The sequence below is a fragment of the Leptosomus discolor genome, chromosome 3, assembly GCF_034619465.1.
Source record: "Leptosomus discolor isolate bLepDis1 chromosome 3, bLepDis1.hap2, whole genome shotgun sequence".
NCBI classification, from domain to species: Eukaryota; Metazoa; Chordata; class Aves; order Leptosomiformes; family Leptosomidae; genus Leptosomus; species Leptosomus discolor.
In genome coordinates this window covers 38,721,650-38,733,669 of record NC_141393.1, presented here as the reverse complement: position 1 = coordinate 38,733,669, position 12,020 = coordinate 38,721,650, and positions in this window count along the sequence as shown.

Sequence of the window (12,020 nt, the reverse complement as noted above, 5' to 3'; positions counted from 1 at the left end):
ATTCTTGTTCCCTAAGTCCTTGTTCCTCTCTTGAAACCCTCCCTCCCTATGCAGAGATACAAACATAGCCCTCCAAAAGAACCCTTTTGTAATGCCCACCGGAAAGCACATTAGCATCATATTGTTCCTTCCTGCATCCTGACTTCCTTCCAGGGTTAGGATTTGGGGAAGAACTGCCTGCATTGTGCCTGGTAAAGCCTCTGGAGTTCTGGGGTATCATATAACCAGTGCAGACACATACATGCTGTGAGGCATCTGCTCCTGTTTTAACCTGTGCCATCTTACATGTATCGATTTTGAGGCTATAATTGCTAAATGTCAGCCCTTCCCAATGCAGTATTTAGAAGTGACACTGCAGACACACTGTCCCTTCTCATTCCTGGAGATTAGAAGCCTGGGATGTGCCATAGGCTAGATCACAGCACCGGACACAGGCTCACTGAGCTTTAAATGGTCACAGGCACTTGCAAAGCATCTTAAATAGAGGAAACACAGACAGCTCACCTCAAGTTCAACAGCTGCATTTGTTATTAGAGAAATTATAGACACAGGTCCCTGATAAAAGTCACTATTGATTGCTAGATGAGAGTCAAACTCAGTGCTTTACTTTCTCTCACTCTGGCTTTGACTGGCCTTTTTGGTCCCAGACAAGACATGTCCTGAGCAGCACCAAAGCCCATCTCAGAGTGACATTAAGGGAGAGGGGGGAGAACAGGGGAGAGTAGCAGACACTGCCTCCATCTCACCTAAGCCCCAGCCCTTGAATACAATACTGCATTGCAGAAAAGGAGTATTATGCTGTGGTGACCATTCCACACTTTGCACTGAGGAGACAATACTACTTATAACCAGGAAAGGGAAAAGTTTCCCTGGAATTATGTTGCACAAAGGGTAAAAAGGATTCTGGGCCCAACAGCATCACCTTAATTGATAAATGCGCAGTGAAGAGCTACAGAGCTCCCACACAAGAATGATCCGGTGCCCCTGCACCAGCGATGCAAAGATCTGATAGCAGTGTCCTGCAGTGAGGAACAGCAGATTTTCATCCTTTGCTGCTTTACTTATTTTCATCTTGCACGGACCAAGAGAGAAAAAACGTCTCTAGCTTTGAACATCAAAAACTGAGATATTGTTTCCCCTGGAGACCTCTAGGACAAGCAAGGGACTGAGCAGTCACAGTAAACTAGTGTGGGCAGCTCCAGGGGAGCAAAAGAGCAAATTGCTTTTGTCACGCGACCAACAGACAGGAGCCAGAAATACTGGGGCAGTGAATAGCAGCAGGGTGAATTTTGTAACTGCTGGCTTCTGGACAAAGTAACTTGTAGTAAGAGTAGTTATGTTAATATTTCCTTTATGTGTGTACCCATCTAAACAAATTAGGGGCCTGTCTGACTGAAAGAGCGGGAGAGCGACACAACAGGTCTAAGCAACTTGCCTCTCATAAACAGAAGGTGATGGCGTAAGGGCCAGTTCTCCAATGTTATTTTTGTCAGATGCAAAACTTCAACTGGCCAAGAACCTTGGGATCAAGAGAACAGTGTCATAAAACCCAGCCAGGAGAAAAGGGTCTGCCACAGGCTGAGCTGGGAGTCGGGTCCTGCAGAAGTGCCTTCTACAAATTCCAGGGGAAAGAAAACCTTAGGAAAGCACAAGCAGACTTGGTTTTGCTGTAAGCTCTTGGTGAAACCTAACAGACCAAAAGCACGTAGACATTTACACAGGGATAATCAATCTGTATTTAATCTGGGAGCTCATCATTTAATAAGAGCAGAGGAGGGAGACTTGAGTATACAAGACCTTAGCAGGATAACAGTGTGACATCAGGGCAAAAAGGAAAATGCGAGCATGGTCTGCTTTAGAAATGAAGGCAGTCTAAGCCTTTGTACCAGACCCTGCACGCAATCCCTTCCGTACAGTTCTGGCCAAACAGATTCCCTGGCCCTGAAGAGATGCAGGAAAGCACTTGAGGGATGATAACAGTATAACTAACCCATAGTATGACAGGAGACTAAAAGGATTTCACTTGTTTAAACGAGAACGAAGGGGAAAATTTGACTGCTGCCTACTTCCAGGCATTCTTTCCCCTCTTAATGTATCAGTAGAGGTTGATGCTCACAATAAAACAAACTGGCCTAAACTGGCCACGATTAAATGACAAAGTTGTGTAACCACCACAGGAAGGGGGGTGTGGAACTGCCTCACTATGATAGCAGCAGAGAGAGGCGAAAAGCCATTACTTGGTTGGATCTGTTCCAGGCACAGCAACGTGGGCTGGCCGTACCTTCCAGGGGTATGGATTAGGCTCACCCACCTTCTCCGAATAATATTTTTGTTCCAGAATAATAATTTTAAGATTTTAGATGGTTGTTTCGTTCTTGATAGCTCATAGGGGAAACACAGCTGTACATCCTGGAGAGAAAGCACTGGAGCTTTACTCAGAAAACCATCCTGCGGAGAGACAAGGTTGTACTGATACAGGAACTGTTTTGCTAATATGTTGTCCCTAATTTTCCTACACATCAGGCCAGTAAGTTTTTTGCTCAAAACCCCTTTGAAGCAGACAGCAGTGCAAGGTAGTACAGAAGTGACACTCCATCATCACCAGCCACCCTCCAGCTGGAACACGCTCCCTTTCAGTTTAAGCATACATACTCGCTAACTGCAGCCAATCAGGAGGCTCTTTTTTTTTTTTTTTTTTTTTTGAGTGAAAAGCTATACCTTGATGTTCCAGGCAGCCTTACAATAGCACTTTATGCAGAAAAGAATAAACTAATCCTTGGGCTGGGGCCAGAAGTCAAGATTTGGATCAGAGCTGCTGCAGAGTTGGAAATATTCAGATCTTGCCTTCCAGTATGGATTCCTGCTTCTGATGGGCTGTGTAGCCATTTTCAACCCAGAGAACCATTAGCAATTACGGGAGGTGTTAGCAGGTACCTGGCACAACATGGAGAAATAAAAAGACAGTCCAGCTCAGGTTTCATTTATGATATATCATTCTTTCAAAAATAAAATGTCACATGTACCTATCAAAATGATTGTCCAGCTTACAGTTGTGTGCAGAGGCTATTCTAAATGGAACAAAAGCAACCACCACCAATTCATCTCTAGTGTGATACATTGACAGATTATGTTTCTTTCACACATGATTAAATTTTTAGTGTCAGATGGGAAGTCAGAGTTGTCCTGCAGAGCTCAAAGAAGAGTTATTCAGCAAACAGGCATTAAAGTGGAGAGCGTTTGTAGATTTATAACCCCATCTAACATCATCCTTGTAGGTGTATAACCACATCTGACATCATCCCTTGGAGAGAATCATGTGATCTCAGTGCCCCATTCCAGACAAAGCCCTCCACCAGTCCCAGCCCTTCAAACCCACCCAGATCCATGTTGGGTGACCCATAAGTCATATTAATCGAACTACTAGCTGTGGCTATAGCACCACTTCAGGAGACTTACAGGAAGACAGAAAATAAGATGCCAGTTCACTGAAGCAAAGGGATTTGACAGCAAGCAGCCAGCCCAATGGCCTTGTGGACATCAAGCACTCACAGCCTGGCTTTTGGGGGGGTCGCTTGACTGACACCACAGTCAGTGACCATTTCTCTCAGGATCCAAAGGAGATAATTTTATTTTTTTTTAATCCTACTGAGATCTCTTCTGGAAGAAGACTCGTTCAAGCTGGTATTTTTTTTTTTAAAAAAAAAAAGGTTTTTGCTGAACAGGCATTTTTTAGGAACTTTAGAATACACCAGGGTGGTCAGCTACATTTGAAAAAGCTTCTTCCAGAAGATAGCCCATAGGCTTCCTGCAACATACCAGTTTTTTTTCCCCACCAAGCATAAATACCACAAAGTGATCGCATGGCTTCCATAAACAGAAAATGCTCGGTACTGCAAAAATTAAATAGGCTGCTTCCAACCAGCAGCTTGTTCAGCAGCAGTAAATAAATACAGGTCTACCTGCTTGCTTTCTTTCCTTAGTTTATGACCCCACCAGCACACACTCCCCTCCCTTCCTCCCTGGGGAAAGGCAGTGCTGCACGTCTGCCATGACCGCTGTCTCACCAGCCACACTGCCCGGGCAGCCCCCGCTGGCCAAATCCCAGTCCCATTCTTGAGGCTGTGGGAGGATGCAGCGGCCATAGGAGCGCTCCTCCTCACAGGGAGCCGCTGAGCCTCCACACACAGGGACAGGGAAGAACAAACTACTCCCCAAGAAGGTTTCGTAACAACATTCAGAGCTGGTATGCTTGCTGCTCAGCATGCACACCACTCGCATTTCTACTTACCTTTCCTAGAGCATCTCGTTTTACCTGCGTCTTTCTTACTTGTGATCAACATTATTCAACCTGATCCCAAACGTGACAGCAGCAACAGTAGGGAGTTACCACAGACATGGTTTGACCAGGTGACACAGCTTGGCAGCGATGGCTTAGGCAGCTCTGCTGGAAGCTTTCTGCACAGAAAACACCAGAGTCAAGTTGAGGGCTACCTATGACATGCATACACATGCCATGCGAGCAGCACGGGCTACACAAAGGCCAGCTCAGTAATTTTTAAAGACCTTCTTGCCCTTTGCACCCTGTGGTGCCAAGACACTTGGAGAGCTAGCAAACCGATCAGAGGCAAGGTTTAGAGCAGTCATTCCGGGGGTCAGCACACTGTTTCAAGGTGCCACTCGGTCCTGTTCATTTTATGAGCAGAAAAAGCGTTGCCTTTGTAACAAGGGCATGGAAGCAGAGTTCATTACACCAGGGCTTAGTTTCCAGCCCCGGCAATGTCCTTACCTGACTTGAGCATGGAGCTTGATTTCTCTCAGTCACTGTTCCTCACTCGTGACACTAGTACTAAATCCAGAACATCACAAGAATACACATACCCGTGCAGCAGTCTGGGTACAACAGCCAGCCAAAAACATCCTGAGAAAGAGAAGTTAGTTTCCTTGGCAGAACAACAGAGGGGAAAAACGCAACACCTCTACATATTAACACAGGCAAACAACTGGAGAACCATCAATGCTTTTAAGCTCTGACAAAAGAGTTCAGCAAGCTGCAAATTAGATCCAGGGCTGACAGCTGCCCGCTCTGGAGAAGAGACACTCCTTAGCTGTTTCAGCACCAGTCAGTAGATCTGAACTCTCACTCCAAGTTTCTAAAACAGGGTTAGGCGCAGGACTACTTTCTACAAGGTGTTTCTCAACTGGAAAAGTTTAGATATTGATTGCAGTCCACTAATTTCTACCCACTTTGTTCCCTCTAGTCAAAAGAGGGAAAAGTCACAGGCTTAACTTTTAAAAAATAAATACACGTCCAGAAAACAGAATTGGCTAAACCATATATTTATTTAATCTAAAGTCCATAAAATGCCCAGCACATGCACACAGGGACATAATTGCTCTTGCACACACATTCAATGTTCCCTTTAACCCTTACCACGATTATGATCGTTGAATGCAAGGCCTTAGAAAGCTAAGGCCACTACTATCAGGACTTCATTCAGGAGTGGAAACTGCAGAGACCACAACACCAACATTCTTCACACCCTTCACCTGTACATTCTGCCATACCCCTCAGCTCTAATCTGCAGCAAGTTTCTCTCCCTTTCCTGGTCCTGCTCACAGCCGGTCACTGAAAGGTCAGGGCTCCTGCTGTGCGCTTACACAGGACAGGAAAGAGATACACTTCTTGCCTCCTTCCTACCCTCATTCTCAAGTGGTTATCGAAATACAGAGGCACAGAGATCTACTGGTGCCATCTATCACAGCAGGAGACCATGACAGCTCTGCTGCAAACCCTGTACGTTGAGCAGAGCCATCAGCCAGATGAAAGGCAAATTGCCTGCCAAGGAAGGACACCAAGAACATTGCTCTCTGCGAAATACAGCAGGCTAAGAGGGCCATCTCCTCCCACCCCCATCTCCATTTACTCTCCTGTGAGCCATGCTGCCACACAGCTTTTGTAGATGAGGCCTCTTTCATACTGCTGAAGTCCAGGTTGCAGGGGTAAGCATGAAAAAACTCCCAGGCAGACTCATTGCTTAGCCCTCCGTGTGCACCAAAGCATGTTCACGTGAAGCATCTGCACAGAGCAGATACTCCGAATACACAGTTTTGCTCAAGATCAGTCGTCCCTCAGTTTCTCTGTCAAGAAGGCAAAATAGAACATGGGAAATCCACTGCAGTTGTAAAACATGACTCTTTCCACTTACAGCTTCACCCTCTGGAGGCAAGCAAGAAAAGCTTGACTAAGAGGCGTTACAGCAAGTCACTGAGACTAGTACTAAGGCTTGTAGGCAGGGTTTCTAGCAGCCCTCTTCAGGTCAGTATAATGAGTATCTCATTTAAAGTTTCTCCCAACAGCAGAAGCCCATTAACTTCCACAGGCTCCAACATAACTATGATCCTACATCACAAAGTAATTACCACTTCAGGCACTGGCTGGGCATACAGATACAGAACAAGCATTTTTCCCCTAATAATTTCACCTCTGCTTTTAGATTTCCTAAATACTATACAGCTTTGGTGCCAGTCAGCATGATACAGTTTACTTCAATTAGCTCTGCAAGTTTTCTGAATGAGGCATTTTTCTTAACCCCCCCATCCACCATAAGGGTTTGTTAATCTCTAGACATCTCAGACAAGAGGGAAAAGTGCTGTGATAAGGAGGGTGGAGTGTTGTGCAATTCTGCCTGCAGGGATATTTGGATAAGGCTTGCACAGATCTGTAGAAGAATGGCTTAATTTGTAAGATGGAACAATAGCTGACAGCTCATCTTCTTGCTGCTGTGCTCATTCCTAACGCATCTCTGAAAAATGCTGATGAAAATTTTTTTCCTTAACAAATGAAGGAACACTCTACAGCCATCATCAGGAAGCCTGCAACACCACAGCTTCTCAGTATTTCAGTTTTCAGTGGTAACTCTTGTAACGTAAATGCACCAAAAGCACTTCCTCATCTCCAAAAGGATTTACAACAGACTGTAGTGGTTAAGTCTCCAGTTCCCAAGGTGACATTTTTATCAAACACACTGTTTTAGCAAACAAATATTTTTTTTAATAAATTGCTTATAAATCATCTCCACCAAGAGTCTCTCAGATAGATGTATGAAGTCTGGGAATACATCCATCACCCATCCTATAACAGCATTCCTCTTTTTGGAAAATGTATGTCCAAAACCCAACCCGGCTTACAGGGCAGCTGGAGAGTATGGAGAGCAAGAACATTGATGAACCGTGTCAAGCTGGCAGCTATAGGAGGGATTGCATCAGTGTACACAAAACCTGAAGGAAGGGTATAAAGAGGATAGAGCCAGGCCCTTTGCAGCAGTGCCCAGTGACAGGCCAAACAGCAACAGGCACACACTGAAACACAGAAGATTCCCTCTGAACACTTTATTAGTGTGAGCCTACTGAGCACCGACACAGGTTGCCCAGAGAGCTTGTGGCATCTTCCTCCTAGGGGGTATTCAAAAACCATCTGGTCCTGGGCAACTGGCTCTAGGCAGCCTTCCTTGAGCAGGGGTGCTGCTGGACCAGGTGACCTCCAGAAGACTCTTCCAGCCTCCACCACCCTGCAGTCAGTGCTCTAGACTTCAGTTAGTGCCTTCCCACTGTGTGCTGAAGGCCGTGGCACACTGCCAGGCACCATCCTCATCTCAGGGAGGGGAAGGCGACTCCTCCATCACCCATCCGCAAGCTGCTCAAGTGGTTGCCTCATTCTCCAAGATGGCTTTAAACCATTAACATTTCCTCAATTGCTCCAGGTGACAGTTGTATCACACAAGGTCAAGGGACAGAGTTCCAGACCACTTGCAAAACCCACAGCTCTCCGTACAGATCTGAAAAACCCATGTGGGCATTCCCTTAGGGACAGCCCTCTGACAGGGTGTCAACTTCCTAGTTCCTCCAAGGATCCCAACCCCATTCTCATCCTTGCCCTAAATCCTGGCAGTAGCCACAGGATGCCACAGTGGTAATAACTTCCTTCTACAAACCCCTCAAAGCACACACACAATAGGACAAGCTTCGACAGGAGACAAGCACCTTTCTAGTTTTTACACAGCCTTTGCTCCTTCTGTTTATTCATTTATTTGTGCCCTACATGTGTTTTACAGTGTTAAATCTAGTCCCAACCAAGTTTGGTAAAGCAACATGTTTAGTCAGAGGTGTCTAACTGTGGCCATTTTTTTAAAAGACGCAACTTTAAAAAGAAGAAATTCAGTGTTTTGCATGAAAAAGTTGCCCCTTTACAATCACAGTACACAACAAGCAACTCACTGGATTTTGAGAAACTTTTAATAAAACCTGCAAACCCTAAAATATGGCCTAAAGTGTTCTATAGGGAAAAACCTACCATCCTGCGAATTTTTGCTCAGATAACAAAACAGTTAATTTTCAAAGCTCTCCTCCTATCCCCTGCCCGAGTGCCTCTTACAGTTCACTACCAAAATTTAATTTCCCACTATTCTTTGCAACGCAAAGTTATGTCAGATGCAAATAAAACCCTTCCAGAGAATTTCAGGAGCCCGAGAAGACAACTTTTCTTCACAGCAAGAACACAATCTGCTCTGTTACTATGACGAGCACAATCAGCATTAGAGAGAAAACTTAGGCCACTATGGCTTAACACAGGCTTTCATTCCGTTGTGAGTGAGGACAGAGAGCAACACTGCAGAGCTGCAAACAGGTAAGCTCCAGGATCGCGGGGCAGCCACAAAGAAAGCTGAGCTGTGACTCAGTGCCTGAAAAGAGCAAGAAGATAGGAGGGGAAAAAAAAAAAAAACAACGAACAAACCACAGAAGAGGGGCAAGAGATATCACCAGCTGTTTTCCCACGTAACACAAGAACAGGCAGCAGGTTAGGGTTTTCTTCACACCTCTGCATGTATATTTAAAGCTGACTTTTAATCCAAATCAGAGGCACATGTATATGGGAAAGGCTACTTTGTCACAAAGTCTCCAGGAAGAACGGAGGGACTTAGTGTTTGCATTTTGGGTTTGGGGCTGACAAGATTTTCAGTCCACCCTGTGCTCTCAATCCTCTTTAGCCCCAATGCATCCTCCAGCCTTTTAACAGGGGCCTGGAGCAATCTCAAGCCAATCCTCTCCTTACAGCCCCCCAAAAAGGTCTCTGCCTCTCAGCCTTGCAAGCTCTGGAGGTCTCCCCGGGGGGGGGGGGGGTGGGGGTGGGGGGGTGGAGGAAGAGACAGCTTCGGGGCAATGCCAAGTCCTAAACACTTGGGAGACAGAAGTTGTCAAACATCCCTCTCAAGCACAGCTATCAAATAATTTTTGTATTTATACCTCTAAACCTCTATACCCATCTCCCAATCAAGCTCCTAGGCTGCCTCCCACCACGCAATTTCACACTTCAGTCTTCCATGAAGAAAAGCAGCAAACATACTTCTACAAAAACAAGATGTACTGCCTGCACCGCTTGCGTCCCATTTAAGACTGTCATTTCTCTTTGTTGGAGCCATCACAAAGCCCATGCAGTAAATGAGAAGCCAACTCCAAAGCACTGCACCTAGTAAAAATTTAATATAATAAAACAAATTGAAAATGGTAACATTCTTTTAACCATTCACAATTAAAGTGGAAAAATTATAAGGCAGCCATTCATGGAATGATTTTGTGTACAAATGGTTTGGAAAGAGACATTAAAATTGCAGTTCCATAAATGGAGTCAGGTAAACAGCAATGACCACACAATGTTCCTTCCCTGGAAAGCCAAGGCTGCTAAGAAATTTGATAAAAAGACAGTAAGAAAAAAAAATATTTTATTTTTAAGAGAAGTTTGAGGTGAACAGGAATCTGAAATTCATCATAAACTTTCCCACCATACCGCAATCACTCCTCCTTCCAACCCCAAAAGAACAGGAACCCACTTCTCTCTTCTTCCCCAGTCCCCACACAGAAGGGGAAGGGAGCAGCAGCAACATTCCTTCCACAGCATCTCTCATTCTGCATAGAGCTGAAACCACCCGGACACATCTGCTGCTGTCAAAAGCTCCTTGAAGGCTCTGAACTAGTTCCTGAATGACCAGCATAGTTTTCCTGGCTCTCTTGGATAACATCAGCCTTTTACACAATCCACCTGGAAATGGTTCTCAAGTCAACCGTGGGTTTCTGTGTTTAACACCCGGCCATCTGACATGCCACAACTATCAAAAGTTCCTATCTTGGTGTGACAGCTCTGCCATCCTCACTTAAGTCAATGTCAGTGCAGCTTCTGCATCTGTCATCAGGTGCTGAAAGAGAAGTATTTCCCTTCTTTATATAAGGAACAATAAAAGAATTAGAACAGCGGGGAAAGTACCTGAACACACCAGCATCAATGGCAATAGCTTCAGTCCAATTCCTATCACCAATTAAGAAACCATTAACTGAAAAAACAGCTGAGAAGATTATAGATCTCCTAGAGGGATTTACAAAAGGAAAGGAGAACATGCCTGGCACTTGGTTACAGCACTACCTGTTACACCTGCTGCCACCTACCTCACAGCAGAAAACACAGAGATGGCTATTACACAGAGAGTAAGAGGAATTTGTTTGCACCAAGGTCCCCTGAGGAGCAGAAAATGATAGCAGATGGCCCTGACTACATGCAGTGCTCAGATTTACTGTGACAGATGGGGAGATAGGTAAGAAAAGGGGCTATGATAAAGTGGACCATTTTATTTAACTCATTGAAATACTCTGCTTCAAGAAAATAATCCTCCATGTGGAACTAACAATTCGGAAAGGTTTGATCATTTCAAATTTTATATTCTCCGTATCACATAACTAAAAGCTTCCTTAATCATTGCAGTTTCAGCTACAGAACTGAAAATAACAGTTCAACACAGAGATAACAGAGGCAGCCGAAAGAAAATGCTGTTGGTCCTTTTAAGTTGGTAGAAAAAAAATGAAAAAAAAAAATCACAGAATTCTTCTATCACTTAACTGAGTGCCAAATGAAAAGTAAGTGTTATCAGAGTTTTTGTCCCAATTTTAAGTTGCCAATGTTTTCATTTTAAATCCCTCACCTGCTGCTATAAATTGGCCTCTGTAGTTCACAAATCATTAAACTGAGTATCACCATTTCTGGTGGCTGCCCCAGAAATTGGAAACATGGTCTGGGGGACAGGGGAAAAGACAACAAGACCTCTCAGCAGTGGCAAGGTTGGCTGCCACATCCACATCAATATGCACTGATCCCATGTAAGAAGGTACTATCCACATGCTCCAACATTGGAACAAGAAGCATGAAAGGGGCCCTTACCTATCTACCTCCCTAAACGCTGCATTGTTACAGACAAAATGAGGCTGTAGTGGAACCCAGCCAGGACGCCAACTTCACCGTCGGGGTGGGGTGCACGTGAAAGTGAGAGATGATAATTTAAAGAAAAGAACCCACCGACTGTTTTACAAAACATAAGCATCCGGTGCTGCACTAAGCTCTCTCCTGCTCCTGCTGCAGATCTTGCAAACTCTCCAGCTTCTGGAAACAGTTATGTGGAAAGATTAAGCAAGTTAAAACAGCAAGATTATCAGGCAGAAGGTAATTAGGGACAAAATCAAGAAGAACACTGGGAGCTCTGGTGTAAACATCCCTACATATCATTCGCATATGTCAGTAATCTGTATCACTGAACTTTTTTAACAGGTAACCTACTAGTTGCATATGTACACTGTAAAAAAAAAGAAAGGTTTAATAATGTGCAGGAGAGGAGTTCATCTACGTCACTAGTTTTGCAGTAGCTTTTCAGAACAGAATTAACTTTTGAAGGTCTAATGTCAAAAATGCTTGTTTAGGCCTGATACACTAATCCTAACTGAAAATACTGGCTGGTGGGAAAAGAGGATTTCTAATAATTTTGCATTGATTTATATAGTAAAACACACAACTGAACACGCACTCCTGGGGATCAACACGAGGTTCAATCCTGGGATATGCCTGTATTGTTACAAAGCCAACAGACAAAGCAATCACTAGCCCAAGTCCCAGGCCATACCCATTATTGAATTAGTAGACAAACAGG